Raw genomic sequence first — 27,393 nt, 5'->3', positions numbered from 1 at the left:
AAAATGTCTCAATAATGACGTCAAAATACACTGCTTAAATTGAATGAAAGTTCGGTGTCTTGGGGAGGTAAAACAGGGGCAAGCGGAAGCAGGAACGACTTGTAGCGTGTGGAATCAGGTAAGCTTTCACCAAAGATGTGGCTGCCGAGCCGAGTCTTAAAGATGGAACAGGTAAAGTGGGTGGCCAATGCCCTGATTCGGAAAAAGGCAGGCACGAGGGGCCAGAAAGGAATGAAGAAAAGGACAAATAGGTGAGCTCAGCCGGAATTTAGAGTGCAAAGGGATAGACTTCGTTATGGAACCCGATATTTTGTTGACTGATTGGAAACTTTTAAATATTCTAATTTTCAGGAAAAGGTACATATATGGCTTTAGTGGAAGATTACTTTTTCAGCTGCTGAAGCAGCCTCTAAATCGCCTCTCCTTAAGGCCAGTATTTTCTCGGGCTTCTGCCATTACCCACGCACCCGGAGGAGGAGGTGAGAGAGGAGGAGGTGAGAGAGGAGGAGGTGAGAGTGTTTCCTCCTTAACTTCAGCTGCCCGCTGCTCCACCCAGTCTAGTCCCTCCGCCTCCTCCTCCTCATCCGCCCCCCACTCTCCCTCCCCATCCCCCCCAGCGTGCGTCCTGGGTCTGAGTCGCCTCCCACTGACTGACTCTGCTCACTAGTCTCCTCAGAACAGCCGAAGCTGCATCCCAGCAGTGACCGTATGCCCGGGCTGTAACGTACGGGACGCCAACAGGGCAGAAGTTAATCTAAGTCCCGGAGGCAGTTCCCGGACCGAGGTAGGGCGCACCTCGGGAGCTGTCCCGGGAGGCTGGCGGGGAGTTGGGGGAGGGGATGAAAGGAGACGGAGGTCTCTGCAGCTCCATCCCTTCCACTCTGAAACCGAAAGCACTGTGGGTAGAGGACCACTTCCTCTCGCTTGCCAAGCCCAGACGGGGTTGTAAGGGCGCCCCAGGGCGACCTCTCTTGGCCAAAGACAGGCCTGGGCTGGGGACCACCGCTGCTGAGTTTCCTTCCGTGCTTCCTCTCCATTATCTGGGCCGGGGCCCGGCAGAGCCTGCCCCGGACCGGGACTAGCAGCTGCCCTCCCGGGAGGCAGAACAGGAAGTTTTATACATTCCCTCCACTTCGCGCAGGGGAGCTGGGAAGGGAGTCTCTTCCCAGGCAGGCGAGAGGAACGAGGAGTTCTCCCAGGCGAAGGCAAGAATGATGGGAAAGGGGGACTGAGGGAGAGCCCCAGGGTAACACCTCGTGGCCTGGGCTCGGGGAGGGAAGGGCGGTGCGAATATGTAAGGTCTCTCAGAGTTTGGACCTCTGGGGGCCACGGGCCGCTATCTGGGGCAGACTACGGGAGTAGCGGGAGGGCGCGGGGGCGGCGGCGGCGGCAGAGAGGTGTTGGGGTAATGGTTCATAGGAATGCGTTCCGAGGGGCTTAGCCGGGGTCCATCTCTGGGGTGGGTGACGGGACAGATTCCCGGGCGAGTTCCGAAGTTTTGCTCCACAGAGGTGTGGAACAAAGTGGAAAAAGCAGAGGCTAACTGACGTTCGCTCTGGTGCGTCGGGGGATCCGGAGACGTGGGCACCCTGCAGCTAGAATCTAGCCTGGCTTCTGCCCGCTTTACTTTATTTAATCTTTGCTGCAGCCCCGTAAGGCAAGAGGAACTACTTTTATCTTCACTCTACAAATGAAGGAACTGAGACTCGGAATGAATTTTTCAAGATTACAGAACTAAGATCACCAGATCTTTTGACTCCGAGATCCGTGTGGAGAACCATTGATCAAGGCTTCTCAATTCAATTCAATTCAGCAAAAATTTGTTAAACACATACCCTACGTAGGACCTGTGACACAAACAAAAAGGAAAATCTCTAAGCACTTTGTATTCTATTGGGGGATAGAATTTGTATAGCCGTAAGTAAATACAAAGTAATTTAAGAAGAGATAATTAATACCTGGGCGATGGGGCAGGAACCAAGAAAAAGCACTCTGAAAGGGGAGGGGACTCCTGAACTGTGATTTAAAAGAAGCGAGGAATTCTAAGTCATAGAAATTAGGAAGGGAGTACCAGATGTAGGGGACAAAAGTGTGGAGGCTAGAGATGCAATGTCCTGGCATTGTCCCTTTTGCTAGAATGAAGGGTGTGAAGGAGAGGCATTTGAATTAAGATTTCAAAGGTAGCGCTGGAAGAGGTTGTGGAAGGTTTTGACTGAAGCAAGTTAGAACATCTGGGGTGTAACTAAACCCTGTGATGACTGATATCTCCACTTTGGGTCAAGTCCTCATGAACAAAATGAAGTGTGTGAAGCCATTTACTTGGATGTAATTATTGGCCTTTATCCTCCTTTGGGTGTTTTCTTACAGAGAAGTTTGAGGAGACAATACAGAAAGGAAGGAAAAGAAAATAAGTAATTTTATAGTACCGACTGTGTGCCAGCTATTTTACAAATAGGATCTCAGTTGTTCCTTAGTCTTAGTAGTAGGTGTTGAGGTCAAGTGACTTGCCCAGGTTCATGCAGCTAGTTAAGTGTCTGAGAGTGGATTTGAACTCGGCTCTTCCTGACTCCAGACCCAACATTTTATTTACCTATTTTCAAAACTATAATGTTTGATAGATCCTTGAAGATAAAATGTTTGACTACATACTTTTATCCTGTGTGCATGTGATTTAATTAAGATCAACACTATTATGTTAATTTTGTACAGTTTGCAAAATTTCATCATTTTCTCAAGCCACAATGTTTACTGGAACGAAGTTTTACCTCTATATCCATAAAGTCTTTTACAGACTTCTTTTCCTTCTGAAAGATTTAGTTTTTTATGCTTTTGCTCCCTTTTTTACTTATTTTTGAAGTTCTGGATGTTAAAACTGACAAAATTTTTTCTCCAGGTGAAATCAGTCCCATTCTTTTCTCCCATTTTCTTGCACACAAGTCTATTACCTCCATATTTTACTTCATACCTCTCCTGACATTTTTCATCCCACCATATTCTACCAAGTTTTCCAGCTTTCCATTACACAGGCAACATTATCAGTTTTGGTTCTGGGGGAATAAAGATATCCATAAATCCAAAAGTCTCCTCATTGATGGTTGTTTCCCCCTTCAGAGAACCAGAGAGAGAAGAATTTATATTTGTTATTCAGATAATCACTATTGAAAATTCTCAGTCACTATGATATTTATTGAAAGTGTGAGCCTAACAATATGAAGAAATTCAAGATGCCAGTTTTCTTAGCACTACTGAAAAAAAAGAAACTGATTCTGATACAAACAACTAGACAAGATCAAGTCCCCCAAATTGGGTCAGAATAAAAAAGAGAAGCTGAGTAAGATGAATGGAAAAAAATTAATATCTTGAATACTAGAAAATATGAAACTTCAAAAAATTTTAGTTTGGAAAATTTCTCAGAGCCACACATAATAATAGTAATAATATTAGCATCCCCCATTTGAGAAAGATGTGATAATAAAAAGGTAGTTACTACAAATTCAGTAAATGAGTATATATTTACTAATCACAAGAAAGCCTACATATATTAGGAAAATGTTAATATTTCTCTGCAAGCTGCATATTTTTCTAGAGCTATATAAAAGTCAAAATTCTAATGCTGGATATACTTTCTGAATTTATGAACACCTCAAAATAACTTGTGTCCCTCTCTCCCCCTTTCCCACCTCCTCAGGGATTTATAAACCACCGAAGATGGAAGCCACTTCAGACACCATGACTTCTTACAGTTCTTTCAAGTCTAAAAACTGGCTAGAATAGGAAGAATGGATAGCAGCAGTCACTAGCCATCTCTGAACAGATCTTGGTTGAATGCCCAGTGTGTTCTGACACATGTGCTGCATGGTAGGGATTTAAAGGAGGAGATTTGGTTCCTGCCTCTCTTTTACTTCATGATATTGAGAGTAAAGGACTCCAGGATATTGCAAGGCAAATAATTCATTGAATATTAGTGAACTCTTTTAGTTCTTGTAGCTTGTAGTGAGTTCTTTGTTTGAGGTAGGGGATTGGTGGAAAGCCAGTTTGACCAGACAGCCCCTTGGGGACCAGTTATTACCTCAAATATCCTTGAAGTTATTAGAAATATTCTTTGCTTTAGATAAATAATATTTCCCTCTCATATCTCACCCCTTTTCAATATATTTTCTCATATTAAATCTAGTCCTAGGTGTGGTCTTCCTTGTGAATTAGGACACATAGGGATTACTTGTACTCAGTCCACATCCCTGAAGCAGGAGAGCAAAGGGATCAAGGTGAACTAAAAGAAGTGAAATCTATCTAGAAAGGAAAGAGAATGGTTTAAGTGGAAGATCCATGAGAGAAAATGCTTGCCAAAGTCAAAGCAAACAGAGGCAACCCATCCAGAAGGCTAAGAAGAGAAAGAATTGAATCTGATGTAAATTAAACAGTTCTGAAGCCAGTAGTAGATCCTCATGGAGAAAGCCCAGGGAAATAGCCCTGACAGAGAAGTGCAAAGCCTCAGTGACTGACAGATTGCCTCATGTAAATTGCTAGCTAGAGAGAGTATCTTTTTAAGGCCCTAATGTGTTGACTATATCCAGCCCTCCATCAGGTTTATCTGCCTCTCTTTCCACACAGATTTTACAGATGGAAAAAGCTAAAGCACTTTGAGAGTAATCATCGGGGTTATTTAATTACAGAACCCATGTAAGACTAATGCCCAGCCTCAATTCCCAGACATTCTACATTACTGTTTCCTAATCATGAATCCACCAACTAGAATCAGCAAATTTTTACTGATCAGAAAAATCTGTGCTAGCAAAGGCAGTTACTTAAAATGTACAAACTTAAAAAATTAAATTAAAAAACACTGGATAGAATCTTGGGCATGAAATCAGAAAGGTTTGAGTTCAAATCCAACCTCAGATACTTCCTGTATCTCTGAGCAAGACATTTCCCCATTGTTTGCTTCAATTTCCTCATCAAAAGATCAAAAAATAAAATAAAATAATAGTACCTACCTCCAAGAGTTATGAAAATTAAATGAAATAGGGGCAGCTAGGTGGCGCAGTGGATAGAGCACCAGCCCTGAAGTCAGGAGGACCTGAGTTCAAATGTGGTCTCAGACACTGTCTAGCTGTGTGACCCTGGGCAAGTCACTTAACCCCAATTGCCTCAGCAAAAGAAAAAAAAAGAAAATTAAATGAAATAATGCACAGTGCCTGGCATATAGTCAACACTATATTTTGTTGTTGTTCAGTCATTTCGGTCATGTCTGACTCTCTGTGACCCCATTTGGAATTTTCTTGGCAAAGATACTGGACTGATTTGCCATTTTCTACTTTAGCTCTTTTTCAGTTGAGGGAACTGAGGCAAACAGGGTGAAGTGACTGAGGTCACATAGCTAGTAGCTGAGGCCAGATTATAAATGTTAGCTATTATTCATATGGTGCAAAGTATGTTGGAACTGGACCCCAGTTTAAACCATACCTTTATCACCTACTACATTTGTGACCTTGAGTAAAGTCAGTGGATAGAGTCCTGGACTTGGAGTCAGGGATCCCTGAGTTCAGATGTTTAAAAGGGATAGTAATCTTTTTAATTCCCCCTTTAGGGGAGGGACTTGAGGGAAGGAGATAGTATATATAAATCTTTGGGTTATGGTACATAAGAGGCCTAGGGCCAGCAACACTCTCAATGTGACCAGACCCAGATGAAAATGTAATTGGAGAACATTTAACAAAATACAATAGTATATAGATGAAGTTTAGATGTGATTTTCGCAGTCAGTGTGCATCAGCTGAGAATCATGGGTATAGTTTGCTGGGCTGGATTTGTAATTGAGTTTAAAGGGAGTGGATAAGAGAGCTATTCTATTTCAGGAAATCCTGAGTTCCTACAGGCTGTAAGATTTAAGGGGTCAGTGCCCCCAGGTCAAGGTTGTCTGTTGTGGAAGAGGCGTGGACAGAAGGAGTTTTCTTATCATATTTTCTATATCAAAGAAATTCTAGGTTTGGTCCAAAATGTAAATTCTTTTTAACTGTTGGAGTACCCTGTAAATGTCAGCTGTTAAACCATTTAATCTTTCTGGGCCTCATTGATTGTTGTAATTAAGAGATTTCACATAACGACCTCTGAGGTCTCTTCTAGGGGGATCTATCTCCCGCTTCTTTCTCCCCATGATTCCTCTGTCATCTTTTTTTTGTCTCCATGATCTCCCTTTCTTGGATCCTTGTCCCTAATCTATGGATCCCAAACAATACCTGTGTTGAAGCTGAAGAGGGCGGGGTTACCCAGGGTATTGAACTGAGATATTTTACTGGTTTAAAATGTAATTTTAGTTGAAAAACAGCTTTGGATTATAATTTTACTTTCCAGAGGAGTTGGATTCTACTTTGTTAATAGCTTGGTAGAATGGGAAAAGTGCCTCTGGCTTTGGGAATCAAAAGGTTCAAATCCTATCTTTGATGCTGCCTTGTGACTATTGGGCAAAGCATTTAATCTCTGTGGGTGCTGGTTTCAACTGTAAAATTCATGGGTCAGACTAGATTGCCTCTGAGATGCTTTCCAGTTCTGAGTCTCTGATGTCATCTTTTCTTGTCTGGCAAGGAACTCATCTTAGGAATTATGGCTTCATTTTGTACAACTGCCAAGAACCTGAAACATATTTCAGTAGAAACATCTGTAATTTCAGAGTCATATGTTAGTTCCTTTTGGAATAACATTTACTCAATATCACCAATAAGCTTTGAAATCTCCTAGGGCTTATAGTTGGGGCAACAGGTGCCCTCCCATAACAAGAGGCCAATTTGTCAATCAACAAATATTTATTAAGTCCATATTATGTATCAGGCACTGTGCCAAGTACTGGGGATACCAAAAAAAAAATTCAACCTTGTCCTCAAGGAATATAGATTTTAATGGGGGAAAGAGAAGAATAGTGAATAGGACAAACATTTAATAGTAGTCAAATTAATTTTCATCTGAAAAAAAAAAGATTCCAACAAGTAAAAGTCAGATGAAAATAGTCCTAAAAACTAAGATATCACTAGCTATAGTAATAAGACAGAAAAAATTGAAGAATTAGAATAGGCAGTGAGGAAACAAAACTATCACTTTTTTCAGACACTGAGTTGCCATACTTAGAAAATTCTAAAGAATCAACTAAAAACCAAATTGAAACAATTAACAACTTTAGCAAAATTGCAGGATATAAAATAAACACAAATCATAAGCATGTCTATATATTATCAACGAAGTTTAGGAGGAAAAGATAGAGAAATTCTGGAAAGAAAAAACTGGAGACAATACTTGGTATTCTCCTTGCCAAGACAAACCCAGGAACACAAAGTCAAATCTAAAAACTGGAAAAATATTAATTATTTGTGGGGAGGCTGAGCCAATATAAAAAAATGACAATTCTACCTAAATTAATTTATTCAATATCATATCAAACTATCAAAAATTATTTTAGAAAATTCATCTGAAAAAACAAATAGTCAAGAATATCAAGGGAACCCATGGAGGGGAAAATGTGAAGGAAAACAATATAATTGCACCAGATTTCAATTGTATAGAAACTGATAATCATAAAAACAATCTGGCGTGACTAATGGAATAGTGGATCAGCGGATTAGCTTAGATAAGTGATCATTGTACGCTAGCATTTGATAAACCCAAAGATACATTTGGTACAAGAATTCACTATTTGACAAAAACTGCTGAGAAAACAGGAAAGTGATTTGGCAGGAACTAGGTATACAAGCCAACATCTCACATCAAATACCAAGATAAGGTCAAAATGGATTTATGATTTAGACATAAAGGATGATAGAAAATTAAGGGAACATGGAAAAAATTACCTGTTAGATCTAGTTAAGATTATGAGTACATTTCTCAATTAATAATCAAAGGATATGAATGAGCAGTTTTCAGAAGAAGAAATCAAAGCTATCTATAGTCATATAAAATATTTTCTAAATCACTGTTGATTTGAGAAATGTAAATTAAAATAACTGGATACCACTTCACCTCTATTAGATAAAAGATAAAAGAAGAAAATGAAAAATGATGGAAGGGATATGGGGGAAAAAAGAGATATTAAAGCACTATTGATGGAGTTGTAAACGCATCTAATCATTCTGGAGAACATTTTGGAACTATGCCTAAAGGGCTATAAAACTGTCTCATCAATCTGGCAATGGCTAAACAAACAGTAGCATAAAATTATGATGGAATACTATTGTGCTACAAGAAATGACAAGAAGGATTGTTTCAGAAAAATCTGGGAAGACACATATGAACTAATACAAAGTGAAGTGAGCAGAACCAGGAGTACGTTGTGTGCAATAACAGCAATATTGTACGATGATAAATTGTGAATGACTTAGCCATTCTGATCAATACAGTGATCTAAGACAGTTTTGAAGGACATATGAAAAATGCTGTCCATCTCCAGAGAGAAAACTGATGGAGTTTGAGTGCAAATTTAAGCATAATTTTCGCTTTCTTTATTTTTTTTCAATATGACTAATAATGAGAATATGTTTTGCCTGATTTCATATGTACAATTGATTATCACATTTCTTATTTTCTCAATGGGTAAGGGAAGGAGGAGGGAGGAAGAGAGGTATTTGGAACTCAAAAAAAAATTTTAAGTGAGTGTTACAAATAGGTTAAATAAGTTTATTTAGAACAAATAAAAAAAAAAATACAACTCCAAACTGTCAGAGAATCTGCAGAAGTTGAAGAAAAGGATAATAAGTTAGGAAGTAATTCCACAAACCTCCTTCTGAAAGAATTGACCTACACTTTGTAAGTGGAGCAATTGATTGATGGCACCTGACTTAGGGGAGAAATCCCCAGAGAGGATCAGCAATGGACTCTGTTGAGTAAATAATTGATCTATTGAATTATTTCTTTAAAGAAAAATTATGTCTTATGAGTTAGGGAGGTGGCTTGAATTCTAATTTTTTGTTTTGTTTTGTTTTAGATGATGGAAGTTATTTTCTATTTCATTACTTAGATTTCCTTATATGTATCTTGGTCAAGCAGGATGGTAAGGGTGGGTAAGTAAGGGAAATTATTTTTCTAGGTTGAGGAAAGGAGAAGGAAGGCATTCAGAAAACTCACCAATTCACTTCAAGGTTTCCTGCTTGGCCAAAAGTAATTCAAGAATAGGAAAAATGGATAAATGAGATCAATCCAGGGAAATTGGATTGGCCATAAAACTGACTGAGATATTCACAGAGAAAAGTTGCTTTTCACTTGGGGCTGTAAAGGATCCAGATGCTGATTTGGGCTTTATATTTTAGAGAAGAGTATGAATCTTGTTAGTTCCAGGCAACTTTAGTTGAGGACTAAATTAAAAGTTCAAGTACTACTCAGTCTGGTATTAGGTAGATTTATTTTTTGTGTTCCCATCCAGCTACTTTCTTCTTCAATATCATTCTGAATTCTTATAGTCTAGAGAATGGAAAAATGAAGTAGAAGAAGAAAAAGGGAGTGGTTCTTGGAAATGAGTTCCCAAACAAAGTGGTTGTGGTTTTGGCAAGAGCCACTAATGAATGATTAAGGAAACTGATGGGGAAAGAAAGGGTTTTGATGATTAAAGGTTGATTAATTCAATCAGGCTGGGGGAGAGACTAAAGAGGTCAAGAAGTACATTGCCATAAGTCAGGGTGCAGGAGAAAGTTTGCAAATCATTGAAATGCAAAAGAGTGGTTGGCACATAGTAAATGTTTAATAATTTTTTTCATTAGTTTCATTTCTTCATTCATGAAGGTAAAAGCTCTTAGAAGGGTTCTAAGCAGAGGAACTGGTTTCCTAGAATGCTGCTTAATAAGGTCCAAGGTCAGATATTTTACCAAATATCTGGGCCTATTAACTTTGTACATAGAAATTTTTATTCCCTTACTGCATATTATCCATTTTGCAAACATTCTCACTTGGTCACAAGAATTTTAGTGATTAGCAAAATTCATCATATATACAAAAATATATAGTCTAAGCAAAGTAATTGGAAGAGCAGAGGCAGTAGGAACTAGAAGGATCAGAATGGGAAAGATCTCATGTAGGAAATACTATTTGAGTTTTGAAGAAAGCTAGAGATTCTAAGAAGTTGAGGTGAAGTGGGAAAGTATATTTCGGGTAACAAAGATAACCTATGTAGAGGATATAAAAGATAGGATGTGAAGTACGGGGAAAAATTAGTAGGTCAGTAATGTGTGATCAGCTTGAAAATGTGGGCTAGATAGTTATGAAGATCTCATGATGATGAGCCATCTATACCCAGAGAAAGGATTGTGGGAACTGAGTGTGGATCACAACATGGTATCTTTTTTTTTGTTGTTGTTTTTTGCTTGAATTTTATTTTCTTTATCATTTTTCTTTCTTTTTGATTAAATTTTTCTTGTGCAGCAAGATAATTGTATAAATATGTATGCCTATATTTGATTTACATATATTTTTTACCATGTTTAACATATATTGGATTATTTACCATCTGGGGGGAAAAGGAGGTAGGTGGAAGAGGTGGAAAATTTGGAACACAAAAGTTTTACAAGGGTCAATGTTGAAAAAGTATCCTTGCATATGTTTTGAAAAATAAAAAGCTTCAATAAAAAAATAAAGCTTATGAAACACAATCCTCTAAAAGAAAAAAATGATGGGTTAGAGCCTTTTGATGCTAGAGTCAGTGGGGAGGCAATTGGAGCTTTTTGAGCAAGGAATAACATGGTACTTTGGTAACTGAGTGAAAAAGTGGGAAGAGGCTTGAGGCAGGGAGAACAATTTGGAGGCTATTTCACTGGTCCCTGTAAAGTGTGATGGATGGGGGTCTTAATGAGGTTAATGGCCATGTGATTGAAGAGAAAGGAAAGAGAGATTGTAAAGAGAGACTCAACATGACCTGGCAATTCATTTGTTTATATGGGGTGAATAAAGGTAAAAAATCAAGAATGACTCTGAGATAAGGAACATAAATGTCTGGAAAGATAGTTGTATCCTTGACAAAAATTAGGAAAATTAGGAAGAAGGGGTAGGTTTTGGGAGAAAGATTGTGAGTTCTGTTTTGGTTATGTTGAATTTGAGATATCTTTGAGATGTCTAGTGGGAAGGCAGTAATGAATGACTTGAGCTATGTGGCAAGGGGAGAAAGAGGATAGGAAAGAGAGAGGAAATTAGAGAGAGAAGTATTAAGGGAAAGAGAAGAAGGAATGAAGAAAAAGAAGGAAGAGGAACAAAAAGGAAGTAGGAAAGAGAGGAAAAGGGAAGAGAAGAAGAGAAACATTTAATAAATGTTTCATAGGTACAAAGCATCATGCTAAATGCTGGGAACATAAACAGAAAAGCAAGACAGTACCTTCTTTTCAAGAGCTCATATTCTAATGAAAGATAATACAAATATAAAAGCTGTTGTTTACACGTCAGATGGAAAAGTCCTATAGTCTTTAGGGTACAGTGGCAAAGCATATCTTACGGCTTTTTCTTTACTGTCACTTCCACTGATAAAATCATATCATTTCCTGATGTTAAGTTCTTTGAGATTTTGGTGACAAGAGGTTTCATTTCTGGATCTTTTCTAGCTGCAGCTGTAGCTCCTATAAGAGCAGTTGCCAATTGCTTCATAGGATGATGACTAAGGACTCTGGGCTGAAAGCATCGCTATTCAAAGGGCTCTCCCGTTCAATTTAACCTTCAAAAAAAATCTTTCAATTAAAGAATTAGTTCAGTGAGCTTTGATCAATTTGTCAAAAATTTAAAAAAATACTTTCTGATATTAGAGAAAAGAAGAACCTACTAGCTGAATTTCAACAAGTCTGTCTCCATTAGGGATTGAGAGAAGGTGTTGGTCAAAATGGGAGGGATGGCTTGACTTGTCTGGCAGATGGTGTCTCGTCTCACCCTCAGGATGCCTTGCCGCCCTGTGTGTGACAGGTGATGTAGAAAATGGTCTCTTTCTCCAGAGTAGTTGCTTTCCTGGATGATGGGTATGAAGGCTGGTTTGGAAATAGGACTGGTGCTCTGGGGATGCAGCCATTCCCAAGATTCTTGTTATCTCCCTATTGGTGGCAATTGCTTAGCGGTTGCTGTTGATGATGATGATGAGAATGAGAAAAGTGGATCCCATCACCATAATAATTTCTCCTCCCATTATGTCTGTGGAAGCTAAGATAGAAAAAGGTCTGATGGCTTAAGGGACATTACTGGATCTTAGGCTGTCTCCCTTAGGTCTGAGGGGAAATGGTAGTCAAGATGGTAATGATGGTTTGATTTGCCTGGTACATAGTGTCTCTTTTCTCTCTTTCCTGGTGACTTGCTGTTTTAGCTAAAGAAATTAGATTTATATATTTAATATATGAATTGATGCTGGCTCCTACAATTAATTTGAGCTTTTCCTAAGGAAGAGTAAGAATTCCACATGGCTCAGGGTTTGACAGGCATGCACTTATTTATCTGTTTGCTTTGAGCGTATTGAGAAATATTACAATTTATATATGGCAAGGGAGGAGGTTTAAAGATTATTTTACCTAATTTTAATAAGTTAATTTTCACAAAAGTAACTAATAGCTTAAAAATAATTTTACAAAGAAAAAGTACATTGAAAATAGTATTCATAATGTAAGCACAAGGGAATTGCAAGAAAATGGTAGAGGTGAAAGTTCTCTGATTGTTAGTTGGAGATCTGTCAGCCATGTTGCATGTTAAAGACAATAACAATATAAACAAATCTGACAAATTGTCAGTCAAAAAAATAATATAAATTATCTAGAAAGTTATTTGAAATATGGAATTACATCCTCCAGGACTGTAAAATCTTATCTTAAATCTATATGACATGCCTTGAGCAATATTAATTAATAAGATGAAACCACTGTTATTAATAATACATCTAAAAACTAAGTTTTTGTTTCTAAAAGATACACCTGATATCTGCACAGAAACAGAATTTTAACTTTCAAAAAAGTCTCTCAGTTAAAGAATTTCAGTGAGCTTTGATCCAATTTGTTAAAAAAAAATTTTTTTTAAATACTTTCTGATTGAAATTAGAGAGAAGGAGAACCTTCTAGCTGAATTTCAACAAAACCATTATCTTTCTCTTAAGCATTACTGGTAGATGAAATTGAAAAATGTGCACCATGATTTATTGTTTTCTTCCACATGGATCTATGTATCTGTGTGAAATATTTTTTTCAGGCATTGATAGGAACCAGACCTGTGATTTCATTGAGACAGGGAACTTCCACCTACATATTACATCTACCAATGCAGGTGGGCTGGACAGATTATAATCTCAGAGAGTTGCTTAGAGCACTGAAAATTTAAATGTCTTATCCACTCACGTAGCCACTGTGCATCAGGTCTTCCTGGCTAGAAACCAGTTTTTATTCACTACAGTAGCTGGAACAGTCATTAAAACCAAACACCAAATTAGAATCACACCTTTGCAAGATTTTCTAAAATAATGAATTTTATTCAGTCATTACTGAATTACAATAATGTCATTTTAGCAATAGCCAAAAGGTATTTATACCATTTAATTTATTTTGGAAATTTCTTCATTTTCATCTTTATCATTCTTTTAAAATTCTGTTTTTATATATGTTTAAGAATCATATATCTTACAGAATATATACAATGAAATGCAGCAGATGAACTTCAAATATATATATGATATACAGTAATGCAGTACATATACGTAATAAATATACATATATTGAGGATGTGTTTTTTTGTTTTTTGTTTTTTTTTTTTTTTACTAATGTAGATGCACAGTCAAAAAAGTTTGGAGATGAATGGTCTGAGGTTTCTTCTTGCTCTAAGTCTATGATTCTATCTTTCTAAGTGCTAAGGAGAATTAAAGGAGGGGTCAAAATTTAGTGCGGGGATATTTAAATTATTTCTGAAGGAATAAAGTTAAAACTTTTGCACTACTGGTAGATAGGATTGAGTGTAGTTTTGAAAGAGGTGTCTGTCATTATTTCCACAGTTCCTTCTATTTAGAAGAATCTTAATAAATATGTATTGAACTGCAAAAGAGAAACTATGTTAGTCATGCAAAAGAGTTTGACATTCCAAGTTAATGGTAAAAGCATGTCTAAAAATCTAAATAAAAAAATGAAAAGGTCATGTTTGGGGGAAAGGGAGTGGATTGCTGAGGTTAGGACAGGTTTGGACTGAGGCTGGGGTAATAAAGAAGGGGAGTAACAGGAGATGAGTGCTTGATCTTCTTGGCCACATTTCGTGAAGATACCATGGCATTGGGACCTTTCCCAGGTATGTATGTGGGTAGGTGGATTCTGAGAGTATAGTGGTTCCTGTTTCTTGGCTAGACAGACTGTCTTGGTTCTAGGAATTCCTTTTCTGTAACTTAATACTTCATTTGGATTAAACTGACTTGCAGACAGACAAAATGATTTCAAAAAGAAAGAAAGAAAGAAAAGAAAAGAAAATCAGTAGAGATAAGATAAAGGAAAGATATTTGGGAATTAAAGACAAAGTCCTAATTCAGTCTAGAATTCAAAATAATTTTCAGGTCATTTTCCCCCCATTGCCTACTTTTCTTATAAACTAAACTCTTGTTACTCCTCAAAATAGATGCCCCTACTTCAGCCAAGCTTTTCCATTTTCTCTCTTTTATAAATGTCATGCTCATTCCTGTCTTTCATTTCTATATCTGTGGTAACCTTACTGTAAGCCAGCAGTACATACCTTTCCCTTCCTTCAGAACGTGTTCAAACATCACCTCTTGTGGGAGGCCTTCAATGACTAATCTTATTCCAATTAATCCATCACTTATTACGTATTCTCCCAGGATTGACATATAGTTTATATTCTGTCATCTGGTACTTAATCATATGGCCCTTATAAAATTATGAGTTTAGTCGTTTCTTTGGTGCCTTCCCATGTTCCTTTCTCTACCCTTCAACTGCTACTAAGTTATTGACTGTTTGTTAATAATTCTTTGAGTTTACTATCTGGTAAAAGACTCCTAGATCTTTTTTTTTTTTAATGTGAACTATTATCTGGTTGTTTGCTTTGTATAACAGTATGAGCAGGAGCCATTCAGTAGAGTAGCTTGGAAAGCTTTGTTTGATAAGAAGTCACTCCATGATCTTCCCAGCGAAAATAATATTCATACAGGGTATAGAATCAAAGCATTCCCTTGACCCCCAAGGCAACAATTACAACAGGGACTAATACTTGGCCAAAGTTGCTCAATATACCTGGAATTTAGGAGTCAGGGAGGTCTTTTTTCTATGAAATTCTAACCCTTGCTCAGTTATGTACTTGGTGGGCTCTGGACAGCTTTTCTTTCCTAGAGGTACCTGTGGGCTGTGGTCTGTAGAGTTGTAAGGATGTTAAAAGATGTAAATCACAGAGCATTTGGTAAGTATTGATGCTCTCAATTTCTAGAGCTATAACTATTCCTTTAAAAATTGAAATATATAGTCCAAGATTTTTCTTATCATTAGTTTTCAGGGAATTCAATGATTTTTAAATTATCTCTTGATCTGTTTCCAGTCAATTTTTAATGTCAGATAGCTTACATTTTCTTCTATTTTTCAATCTATCCCTTTTAATAGTTTATTATATTAATGTTTCATATATAATTACATATAGTAATTAATATAATTATGTTTTGAAATTTCTTGCAATCTTATTTATTTCTGTTTCATATATTCTAGTTTTCAGGAAGTTGATTTTTAGACAAGGTTTACCACTATCTCTTCTAAACCATTCTTCTGATTCTTTCCTCAAGAGCTTTTATCCTAAATCTCTTGCTTTCTTTCTTCCAAGTAGTCATTATAGCCTTTGTGGGAAAATGCTGTTTTTTTTTTAGATCATGGCTTGCAGTTATTTCAGAGTTACTTTTTGCTTTTTTAGGAGGGAATTTCTAAGTTTGTAACAATTTTTGGTACTAGTCGGTGTTTTCTTTGACTTGTTCAGCTTTGTTTCCTGAATTGGGGCTTCATTCTAATGCCAGGCCCTGCTACAATTTTGGGTAGAATGGTTGATCCTGTTTAGTTCTTTACCATCTTGGCCTTGACCCAGTTTAGTCTTGCCCTAAGTCTCTTGGGAACCTGCATTAACCTCCATCTCCCAGGGTTAGTCCCTTCTGGATCTTTGAGATTCAGGTTCCTGTGTAGCATCCCAGGATAGATGGGATGCTGAGTCCTGAATTCCTGGGCTATAAGAATCTCTACCTTAATACACCCATACAGATTGTTATAATTCTCAAAAGCCTCATTGGGGGTTTCAAAATGTCCTGGGACTTTATAGGGTTGAAGAGTTTCTGCTCTTGCTTCCTCTGGACAAAGAATCCTGAAGACTACATGTGTCTCTGATCCTTCTCCTGTCCTGCTGTGAGGTGATGGGTTTATTTGCCTGCATTGATGCTTCCTTTGGGGACATCGCTCTTCCATATTGCTTGTGGGCTGCTGGCTGACTTTTTGTTTTGTTCTGGGATGGAAGAGATTATTATAGTTTTGCATTGTATGTCTTTACCATTATTCTGTCTAGTGTGAATTTCAGGCTTCTCTCGAGTAGATGTTGGGGATCTGGGCAGACTGATTCAATTTAGGCAACCATCTTGGTGGGCAATTGCTTAATAATCCTTTCTAATCTATGACATACTGGTTACTTTAGCTGCTTTTAAAAGTTTCCTTCACCACAAAATTCTGTTAATATTTATAATTGCTCACACTTATATACTTACTGCCTTATAGTTTATAAAACATATTACTTACATAAGCTCATTTGATAATGGCAATCAATGGACAGAATATGGGAAGAGGGAATGAATATATGTATTCCTTTTGGGCCTTCTGGAACAGTGACCAAAAAATATAGTGTCTGATACCTAATAGATACTTAATAAATACTTGCTGATTGAGTACTTAAAAGGCTGGTAGAAGGCTATTAAACTTGATACTTGTGCCATTGGAAAGGACCTATTCCGGTCTACTGGCCTGAGTTTTTATACAGAGAACTAATTTTAGTTACCAACTTAAAGGGGTTTTCTGAAGGGTCTGTTAACAGTCTGTATTTGTATATGGCCATGACTGACTCTAGGGTAGTTTGTAAATCCCTAGTTGGGGAAAATTGGGAGCTTTCAACTTTCCAGTAGTTGACTTTCTGAATGTTGTATCAGTTGTGATGAAGGGAAATCTGAAAGTGTGTGAAATCTGAAGACCCTAGTTCATTTTGGTTTAGGTGTAAATGGAATAACCAAATCAAAATCAGAAGTAACAAATGAAAGCCTATTTTTTTTATCATGATTAATATACCCATTGTCTAATTTTGTGACTGTATTTAGGGTTTTCTTGGCAAAGATTCTGTAGTAGTTTCCCATTTCCTTCCCCAAGTCATTTTCCAGATAAGAAAATTGAAGCAATTGAAGGGTTAAGGAACTTATCCAGGATCACATGGCTAGTAAATGTCTGAGATTGTACTGAACTCTGGTTTTCTCAACTCTAGGTTTGATGCTTCATCTACTGTGCTACCTAGCTACCCCAAATACACTAGTGGGGGTACTAAATTCCATAGTTGATCATTTCCACGTAGCTGTTGCTTTAAAGGCAAATGTAATTTTAGACGAATCTTGATTTGTAATGCAGAAGAAAAAATGGACCATACCTATGAGATGAACTGCTGTCTGTGTGTAGAGATTAAATGGTTAAGTAGACAATGATGTTGGAACATTTCCCAGAAGGGAAAAAAAAAAAAAATATATATATATATATATATATGCCATTCCTCTAAGACATCATGGAAAAGAAAATGGGACACCTTAATCAAAACATTCAGTCACCAACACAGTCATAATGTCTTTTCTATTAGAAAGTGATGAGTCAGTAATAAATTATGAGACTTAATAGGAAGAGAAATTCTTGCATAGTTTTGTTGAATTGGTGTCCTTATTCTAGATATAGGCTATATGTGATTGAACAAAATAAGGTATGCTTTGCCATACACCAGGATACTGAAAAATCTTTGGTGATCATATGAAAGAGATCTGGGGGTGGGGTGGGGGGGAGAGTGTTCTTTTTTTAATTTAATAAATTAATTTCATTTATTTTAAAATTTAAATATTAATTTAATTTATTTGATAAATTACCATGAAAGGTTTGTTATAGTCCTGTTGTCACCTCATGTAAAGCTGATGTACTTCTACTCATTCCTTCTGGTCAACAGGGTAATTTATGTGTAGAAGTTCAATGGTGGGGTTTTCTTTCAATGGGAGAATTTGGCACAAAAAAAGTAAGTCTGGATGGTGATATCCTGCTGCAAGAATCACTGGATAAATACTTTCATTTGGAGCTGTCAGAGTAGCTGCAAATGTCTTGAATCTTAAGATTGCTCTAATGAAGAATTGGCTCTCCCTTCATCCCACATATAGGAGCCTAATAAAGCATCAGTCCAAGAATTCTATTGCCTTAAAACAGTGGAACCAGAAATCAAATATGGTTTAAACTTAAAGGGATAGAGATGTCTTTGAGTTTTTGGACTGATTCAGGTTTTTGAGATTGCACAAGTCATCCTGGACTACTCTTGGATGTTGCACTTTTTTTGAGATGTTTCCATATCTCATGGCAGCCTTGATGAGTCCCCAGGACATATAATTTTATTTCATTATGGACAGTTTCTGGGAGAAGAATACAAAGGGATTAAAATGTGACAGATCATGAAGTATAGTCAATTTCTGTAGCATTGTTGAAGGTAACAATTTTTACTGTGTTTTGAGGGTGGTAAGGAACAGAGTAGACCAGAAAGGTAGCTGGGTTGAAGTTCTTTAAAATCCTGGAACCTAGGAATTGTAAATTCTCAGGACACTATAGAAAATGGTAGGAGGAAGGATGATAATGCTAAGTCTCAATATGTCTTATGATGTAGCAATAGCATAATCCCATTAATTGGTGCGGGTTTATGACAATCAAAGATGTTTTTGTCAGGACATCCTACCTTTAAAGACTCCATCCTCTGCGCTAATATTTTCAATTCTTCTGTATTTTTGCCTTTCTTTGCATCCCTGGTACTTAATACAGTGTCTAACATATAAGAAATGTTTGTAGATTGATTTTTATTGACTGAACTGGCCTTGTTAAAACTTGGCATGCAAATGATGTTTATGGAATTATGCCAATAGCTCTATCAACTATATATATATATATATATATATATGTATATATGTGGTCCATGCAAGAATTGTGTATTTTGTAAAGGTGTATATTATTTCTCTTTACTCTAGAACTGGGGATAAGGAATCTTTTTTTTTCCACGTCATTTGTGAGCCATACAAAATTATCAATTTGTAGAACTCAAGCAATGGAAGGTTATCATATCTGGTTTTCAGGTCATTAGTGCCTGAGGTTGCCTTAGCAAATGATTTTGTGAGCCTTATATTGCCCATGGCCAGTCATTTCCCCCATCCCTGCTCTAAAAAGTGAAAGTAAAGCATGTGTGGAAATATGAGAAGTATCTTATATGGTTCAAATTATAGCACATGGCATTTATACTATTTAACCTGTGTCTGAATTATCTTCCATTTGTCCCCAGGCCAGATGTTGTAGGCCCTTTAAATTTACCTTCATAAAAATCAAGACATGACTTTTCCACCATGCCAGAGCAGAAAGGTTTCAATCAGTAGGAGAGGGTCTTTATCTCAGGTGCTGTCATGTGGAGGGTTCAGTAATTATAAGTCTAAGTTTGCCATTTTTTTAAATTCACAGAGTGAACTGATACACCTTGTACACTCTGGCTAATACATATGCTTTTTGGATTCATCTCTATCCCAGCTCTCTATATATGAAAGCTTCTGAATTCATTGCCAAAAGTCCAGCATTTTCTGAACCATGGGATCTTCCATAAGGATATTCTGGAGCATTGAATCACGGTGGGGAGCTTTATTTAGGAATCCACAGGGTCGACCAGTTAGACATGTGGGAGAGGTCCTGCTGCCCTATCTTTATCATAAATTCAATAGCTGAATCAGAGAGCATCCACTCATTCTGACTTGGAGCAATTAGTTATCAGTTGCTAAGTTGTCAGGTTCCCTGGCCATAGGATCATTTTCCTTCCCCCTACTTGAAATGACCAAATGCTGGCTTTCACAACAGAACAACAGACTACATGTGGTTTTTTGCCCTTAGACATAGAGTATTAGAAATCAAGACAAATGAAAAGAAAAGGGACCTTGACTTGGGTTTCAGGACTACTTGAGGTATTTTAGAATTTAGTGGTCTGGTTGTTCAGTGAGTGATAGGTGTTAATCTGGCTTTCTTTATCTTGAGTAGTTCCTTTTTCGGTCCATGAGATTGTGCTCAAATGAAGAGAATTTTCTGGGAGAAAATGTGGTAGAGCAGAAAGTGCTTTGGATTTTAGAGTTGTCAGATCCTAGCTCTACCTTGCTACCTGTTTAAACTTGGACAAACACTTAACCTCTCTGGTTCTCAACCCCCTTTTTTATAGATAAGGAAAACTCAGGCCCAGAGATGTTGTCTAAGATTGTACTGATTGTAATGGTTGTGATTTGAATCCAGGGTAGGGAGAAACTGTATTTTTTTAAATAACTTTTTATTGATAGAACCCATGCCAGGATAATTTTTTACAACATTATCCCTTGCACTCACTTCTGTTCCAATTTTTCCCCTCCCTCCCTCCACCCCCTCCCCCAGATGGCAAGCAGTTCTTTACATGTTAAATAGGTTACAGTATATCCTAGATACAATGTATGTGTGCAGAACCGAACAGTTGAGAAACTGTATTTTCTCCCATTATTACATTTGCATGAGTGGATACCCTTTTGGTTTAGAGTGCAGTAGTAGAAAAAAGTTGAAGATAATTTATTAATTTGTGTCCTATTCTGGTTAAAGATGAAACTGAATTGTGCTTTCTTTATCCTTATATCGTCTGCATCACCTAGCACATTTCATTGCACAAGAATAAGGATTTATTAAGGGTGTGTTAAAGGAGTGAAATAATGATTACTGCCTTATATTTTTACCTGCACTAAGAAAAGGCAGACAGTGTTCTGGTCTAGAGTCAGTGTTACCAACCTGGAACACTGAACAAGCCAGTATCAAAGATCATTAACTTGATAGATGTGGACAGACTGATAATTTTGGCTTTTAGGAATGTCATTGAGGGGTGACACAAAACCCATAGAAATATCCAATAAGATGCTGGATGAGCTGGAGTCCCCCAGAGGCTATTCTGTCAAGGGAGTTCTAATTTAATGGATTGCAACAGATGACCAGTTGGATTTTGTTTGAAGAGAGAAAAAAGAGAGATTGGAGCTCTTATTGCTTTCCCATTCCTTCTAAGGACCCCAGCCAGATTGCCCAAAGTAAAGATGTTGCCCTTCTCTTTTAGAATCAGAAGGAATCTAGGTGGTTCAGTGGATAGAGCACCAGCCCTAATGTCAGGAAAACCTGAGTTCAAATTTGACCTCAGACACTTAACATTTCTTAGCTGTGTGACCCTGAGCAAGTCACTTAACCCCAATTCCATCAGCCAAAAAAAAAAAAGGAACTAAGGATATTTAGCCAAGATAAAAAATCTAAGGAGACCTGCTATTTGTATTTAGGTATCAGAGAAATTTTCATATGATAATTGTTAATAATAGTAACAGCTAACATTATGTAATAGTTTAAGGTTTGCAAATCTCTTTCCATGTTTACATTTGATCCTCACAACCCTGAGAGGTAGGTGTTCTTATTATCCCCATTTTACAGAAAAGAAATTGAGGCAGGTAGAATTTAAATGACTTAATCCAGGATCACATAGTGAGTAAAGCAGGATCTGAATTTAGGTCTTCTCAGTCCAAAGACAGCACTTCCAACACCTGTTTTATATCCCATCTCAGACAGTAGTCATGTCACCTAGCTGCCCCAAGAAAAGGGAATAAATGAACCTATTTTGCTTGGCCCAAACAGGAAGAATTGGAAGCATTAGGAAGAAGTAATGAATTCCTCTTCACCAGAGGGCTTGGAGCAGATGCTTAAAGACCATTGTTGATGGGGGAGGGGAGGATTGTAGAAGCGATTTTAGATGTGCAGTTATGTGTCAGATTAAATGACCTCCATGATAGTTTCTGGCTTGTGGTCAAATTCACACTTAGCATGTATTTGCATTTTAAAAGCAATCTCTGATTAGTTCAATTTTAAGTAACTAGACAAAGGGAAACGAAAATTTTCAGACAGTGTAGGAATGAGGAATTCAGTGTCCTCTTTTAATTATAGTACACGAGTAGGAACCAACTGTGTCATCCCTTGTAGCTGGTAAGGTTAGGGCCCAGTTGTAATTTTACTCTATTTCTTTGATGAACATACTCCACCACTTGATTGTAATGTGTCCTTTCTTCAGTCTTTCTTTATAGCATCTAGTGCTGGCATCTGCACACAATAAATGCTCTCCATATGATGGATGGAGAGATGGATAAATGGGGATAGATGTCAGTTGGGACTAACTAAGCATGTTTGACAAGGGAAGAAAAATTAAAGATCCAAATAACTTTGAACATGAGTGGGCATGGTAGGTTATATAATTAAAAACTAATAATAACATTAACATTTAGAAATAGAATATATTTTTTAATTTATTTAAAACTTAACTACAAAAGAAAAAAAAGCAGAAAAATGAAAAATTTTCCATGTGCAAAGTAAACCATAAGAGAGGTTTCAAAATATGAAACAGTTTCCATTTCAAGAAAGTCTATATAATAAATACTACACATTATATTCAGAATTGTTCTTTTTTTTTTTTTTTGCTTTCTTGTGTGTTTTCTTTTGTTCTCTGCTTTATATTTTCTACTTTATTCTTTTTTCCCTTTTCTCTCCTTATCCTCAAGATAGGTTACATACATACATATATACATATACACATATGTGTGTATACATACACACACAATTCACACATATATATCTAAATAGATATCTATAATCATATACATTCATATGCAACTATGTAAGGTTAAACTATACTTGTTTATCCTGTTTCTCTAAAGTTAGATTAATATCATTCTTCCTAAGTCCAAGTCTTTTCACATTTTTCTAAATCCACCAACTCATTTCCTACCCTACAGTGATATTCCAACCTTGCACTGTCTAATTATTTTAAATTATTTAAAACAATATTGATTAATATTGCTGACATATAGTATAATTTCTCTATTCTCTTTTTTGATTAAATTAACTTTAACTTTGAGATAAATGATTACTAGTCCTGCTTTTTTTCCTAAATTCTACTCCTGGTCATTATTATTATGTTTGTGTATATCTCTTATTCTCTCTCCCTGTTGACTCCTCTACTTTATTTCTATCACCACCTTGCCCAGCTATTAGTTAACCTATCCACCTTTCAAGAATTTCTTCCTTATCCTTTCCCCCTACCTGTTACTTTCCTCTTTGCCATTTATCTAAGAAACTTTCTATATCATTTCTCCCTTATTATATTCTCTTCATCTTTTTTTCTTTATAAATTTGGAAGACTTTTCCCCTCTTTAACTTATTTTCTATGTGAATAGGATTTCAAAATTACCAGACCTCTTCCCTTATCTAATACTTGTTCCTAGTCTTCCTTTTGCATCTCATTCATATAACATAATTACTCTTCTCCTAACATGTTTTTGCTTTTTAGAATTATATCATACCCAGCTCTACCCCAGTTTTTCTTTCAAACTACCCAATTACTAATGACAACCTTAGACATTTAGTTTACATTTCCACATAAAGTTTGTCCTTATGAAATGCCTTGAAATTAATCTTTGATGTTTACTTCACATTTCTCTTGGATCTTATATGTTTAATTTTCTACAAGGTTCAGGTCTTTTTGACACAAAATCCTGAAAGTCTAACAATTCATTTAATGTCCATTTATTTTTTACATTCAGAATTATGCTTAGCTTTCCTTGGTAGGATGTTTTTTTATTTCAACCTTAGTTTTTTTGCTCATCGATATATAATGTTCCAAGACTTGAAGTCCTTTGATATAGCCATTGGTAGGTCTTGTGTAATTCTAATTATGCCTCCACCATATTTTAATCTTTTTTTTTCTTGTTACTGATAATATTTTTTATGTTACCTGGGCATTTCAGAATTTGGTTGTGATATTCCTGTAGGTTTTCATTGTAGGACCTCTTTCAAGTAGTGATAAGTGAATTTTTTTTAAATTTCTACTTACCCCTCTTGTTTTATCACTTCAGGACAATTTTCTCTAATCTTTTCTTGTAATATTATATCGATTCTATTTTTGGTCATAGCTTTCAATCCAATTATGTTTTCTCTTCTTGATGTGTTTTTCAGATCAGTTTTTTTAATGAGGTGTCACATTCTTTTCCTTTCAATTTTTTTCATTCTTTCTATTTTGTTTTATTATTTCTTGGTCTCTTATAACTTTGCTGGCTTCTCCTTGTCCAATTTTAGTTTTCCAGATGTCATTTTTTTCCTTACGATTCTGGACCTTCTTTTTTTTCTTAAGATTCTGGACCTTTTCATCATCATCTTGTTTTTCTTGTATTCTTTTCTTTTTTTTTTAAGTTTTTCCTCAATCTCTCTTTTGATTTTTAAGGTTTTTTGGAGTTCTGTGAATTCTTTTAATGTTATTTATGGGGTGGAAAGGGTATTTTTTTTTTTTTGCCATCATTATCCTCTTTTGAACATAAAGCCCATTCTTCCCTATTCCCAAAGTAACTTTCTATGGTTGGGTTCTTTCTCCTTTGCCTGTTCATTTCATTTATGTGTGTTATGTATATATATGATTTTGTATATGTGTGTATTTGTATATTTATATGTATATTATATTTTTGTATATATGTGTGTGTATATATATATGTATATATACAGATGTATGTGCATCAAGATTGTTAGTATAATCACTTCTAGTCCTGGGGCCTGGGTTGGTTCTCCAGTTCTTCCATCTGGTCTGGAGCTCAAAGCCAAGAATGTTGCCCTCCTGTAAGCATTAGCACACCTGCCTACTGCTTAGGGCAATGTTTGGAATTTTCTGACCTACTCTGCCATCTTCCCAACATTCTTTAAATAGAATATTTTTAATAGAATATACCAAAGTAAGAAAAAGTGAGTTTAAATTTTGACTCAAGTCACCATGTGACAGTAGGGAAATCACTTAATTTCTCTCTGAGCCTCAGTTTGCCCATTAATAAAATAATTGGGCTACACCAGATGATCTCAAAGACCTTTTCCTCCCCTAAATCTGTAATCCTAAATACGACATACAAGAAACAACATAATATAATGAAATGAACACTGAATTCACAGTCAAAAGATGTGTTGGAGTCCGAGCCCCACTATTTACATATTATGATACCAGAAAGATTCCTTAACCTTTCTAAATATCAATTATCTAATTTGTAAAATGTACTGGTAATATTTATCATCACAATGAGATAGTGATAATTACTTGTACAAATGATAATATACTATTGATCTTAAAAGTTTACAAAGAAATGTATTTTTTTAGCCTTAAAGCTCTTCCTATACTGTGACATGTTATTATTTTTATCCACAGACTGTTGTTTTTTGTTTTTAATTTAAAAGAGATATAGAGAAAATGGAGTGGGAATTATGAAAAAGACTGACAAAAATATTTAAAGATGTGGTAATCAGTCAATTAATGAGTAAAATTTATTAAGTGCTATATGCCAGGCGCTGTGCTAAATCTGGGGTTACACAAAGAGGTAAAAGATTATCCTTGTCCTTAATTGGCTTAAAATCTATTTGGGGAGATAACATGCAAACAAATATATACTGGGTAAACAGGAAATAAATAAGGGAAGATACTGGAATTGAGAGGGGTAAAAGAAAGCTTCCTAAAGAAGATGTGACAGCCAGAGAAAATTCCCAGAGGTAAGAGATGGAGTATCTTATTTGTGGAATGGCCAGGAGGCCAGTGTCACACACAAATGAAGAGTACATCATATGAAGAAAGCAGATGTTTTTTCTTGACACTTAGACTGTACAATGTGTTTTTCCTTTTATCTTCAAAGTGGGAAAAATAAGTATGGAAAATTCCAAACACTGAATCTGAAATAACATGCTTTAGTGGGAAAAGATGTGGGAGTAGTCCCAGGATTTTTGACTGAGCTTTGCCATTTAGTAGCATTGTGACTATGGGAATATCATTTTAACCTTGCTGAGATTCAGTTTCCTCATCTGTAAGATGGGGCTTGCTTTAACTATCCCTATATCTCCTTCAAGGACTAACACATTGCATTACACATAGGTAATTAATAAATGTTTGCTGAATGGATCACTCAGATCTCTTAGATCCCTTCTAGTTCAAATATTTTATAACCTAGAAAAAAAATTCTTTTCTTTCCCTCTTTGATTTTCTGTTCTTCTCTCTGTCTATCCTCTATTCTTTCTCCTTCACAGAATCTCAGAATTGACATGAATCACTGAAATCTCTTCCACTTACTCAACAAGAATTTGCTTACAGACCTCCAATGAGAAAGAATTTATTATCTCCCAAGGTAGTACATTGCACTTCAAAAAAAAACCCAAAATCCTCATTGCTAGGAAGTTTTTCATTTCATTAATGAAAATCTGCATGTCTCTATTTCCATTCATTTCTCCTAGTTCTGTATCTTCTTAGTGCTCTAGGTAAAATGTAGGCTGAACACAGCACTCCAGATGAGATGTGACAAGGGAAGATAAAGCAGGACTACTGCTGCCCTGGTCCTGGATTCAGTTACTCTTTGAAAACATCCCAAGTGCACTTTAGCTTTTGCAGTCCACTTAAAACCCTCTTTTTTTCCCCCCACATGAACTCTAGCCTATTTTGAGCCTAGGGAGAAGGCTTTTCATGAAAACTCATTTTGGCAGATTCATTGTACTATTTTTAGGCTGACATAATTTTTGCAGGTCTTCATTTTGTCATTTAAGGTGGTCTGCTCTCTCTATTAACCTGCCTTAATCTAAATAACTAATAAATATAATGGTATATAAAATAATAAATAAATAAAAATATTAAGCAACAAAGGGCATACATGGCATCCTCCCCTGGAGGACTCTAAAGAAGACCACCTTCCAAATTAATCAAAACATTAATGGCTTCTTTTTGAATAAAACCAGTTCTAATTTCTGCCGGAATATATACTGTCATCTAGCCCTCAACTCCCCATCTTTATCTTTGTGATAAAAGACAAAATCTAGAAAAACTTATCTAAAACAATTTTTTGATCCAACAGTCTGATTAACTCTGCACAAATAATAATAAAAAAAAAACTTTTTTCTTGAAGCCATATTGTCTCTTTATACCCATTACTTATTTTTCTAGGTATTTGTTAACCATACAATTAATGATATATTCTGGAATTTGGACAGAAATGAAAATTAAGTTTGTTTGTCTGTTGTTTCCAGGTTGTTCCCTTTTCTGAAAAGTGAAACATTTACCTTT

The 27,393-nt window shown here is 36.3% G+C and overlaps 1 protein-coding gene across 1 annotated transcript in view; it reads left to right on the top strand.

Moving 5' to 3' along the window:
* The first annotated feature begins 676 nt into the window (after positions 1-676).
* The window catches only part of TRAF5 (TNF receptor associated factor 5), a 52,364-nt gene continuing 25,647 nt past the window's right edge, over positions 677-27,393 (top strand). Inside the window, exon 1 of the mRNA XM_051998441.1 lies at positions 677-784. The gene's annotated coding sequence lies outside the window, so the exon portion shown is untranslated. The remainder of the gene's footprint in view (positions 785-27,393) is intronic.

Source organism: Antechinus flavipes, chromosome 4 (assembly GCF_016432865.1).
Source record: "Antechinus flavipes isolate AdamAnt ecotype Samford, QLD, Australia chromosome 4, AdamAnt_v2, whole genome shotgun sequence".
Classification (NCBI taxonomy): Eukaryota; Metazoa; Chordata; class Mammalia; order Dasyuromorphia; family Dasyuridae; genus Antechinus; species Antechinus flavipes.
The sequence above is the reverse complement of the archived record's forward strand: the minus strand, read 5'-3'. Positions and strand labels throughout refer to the sequence as shown.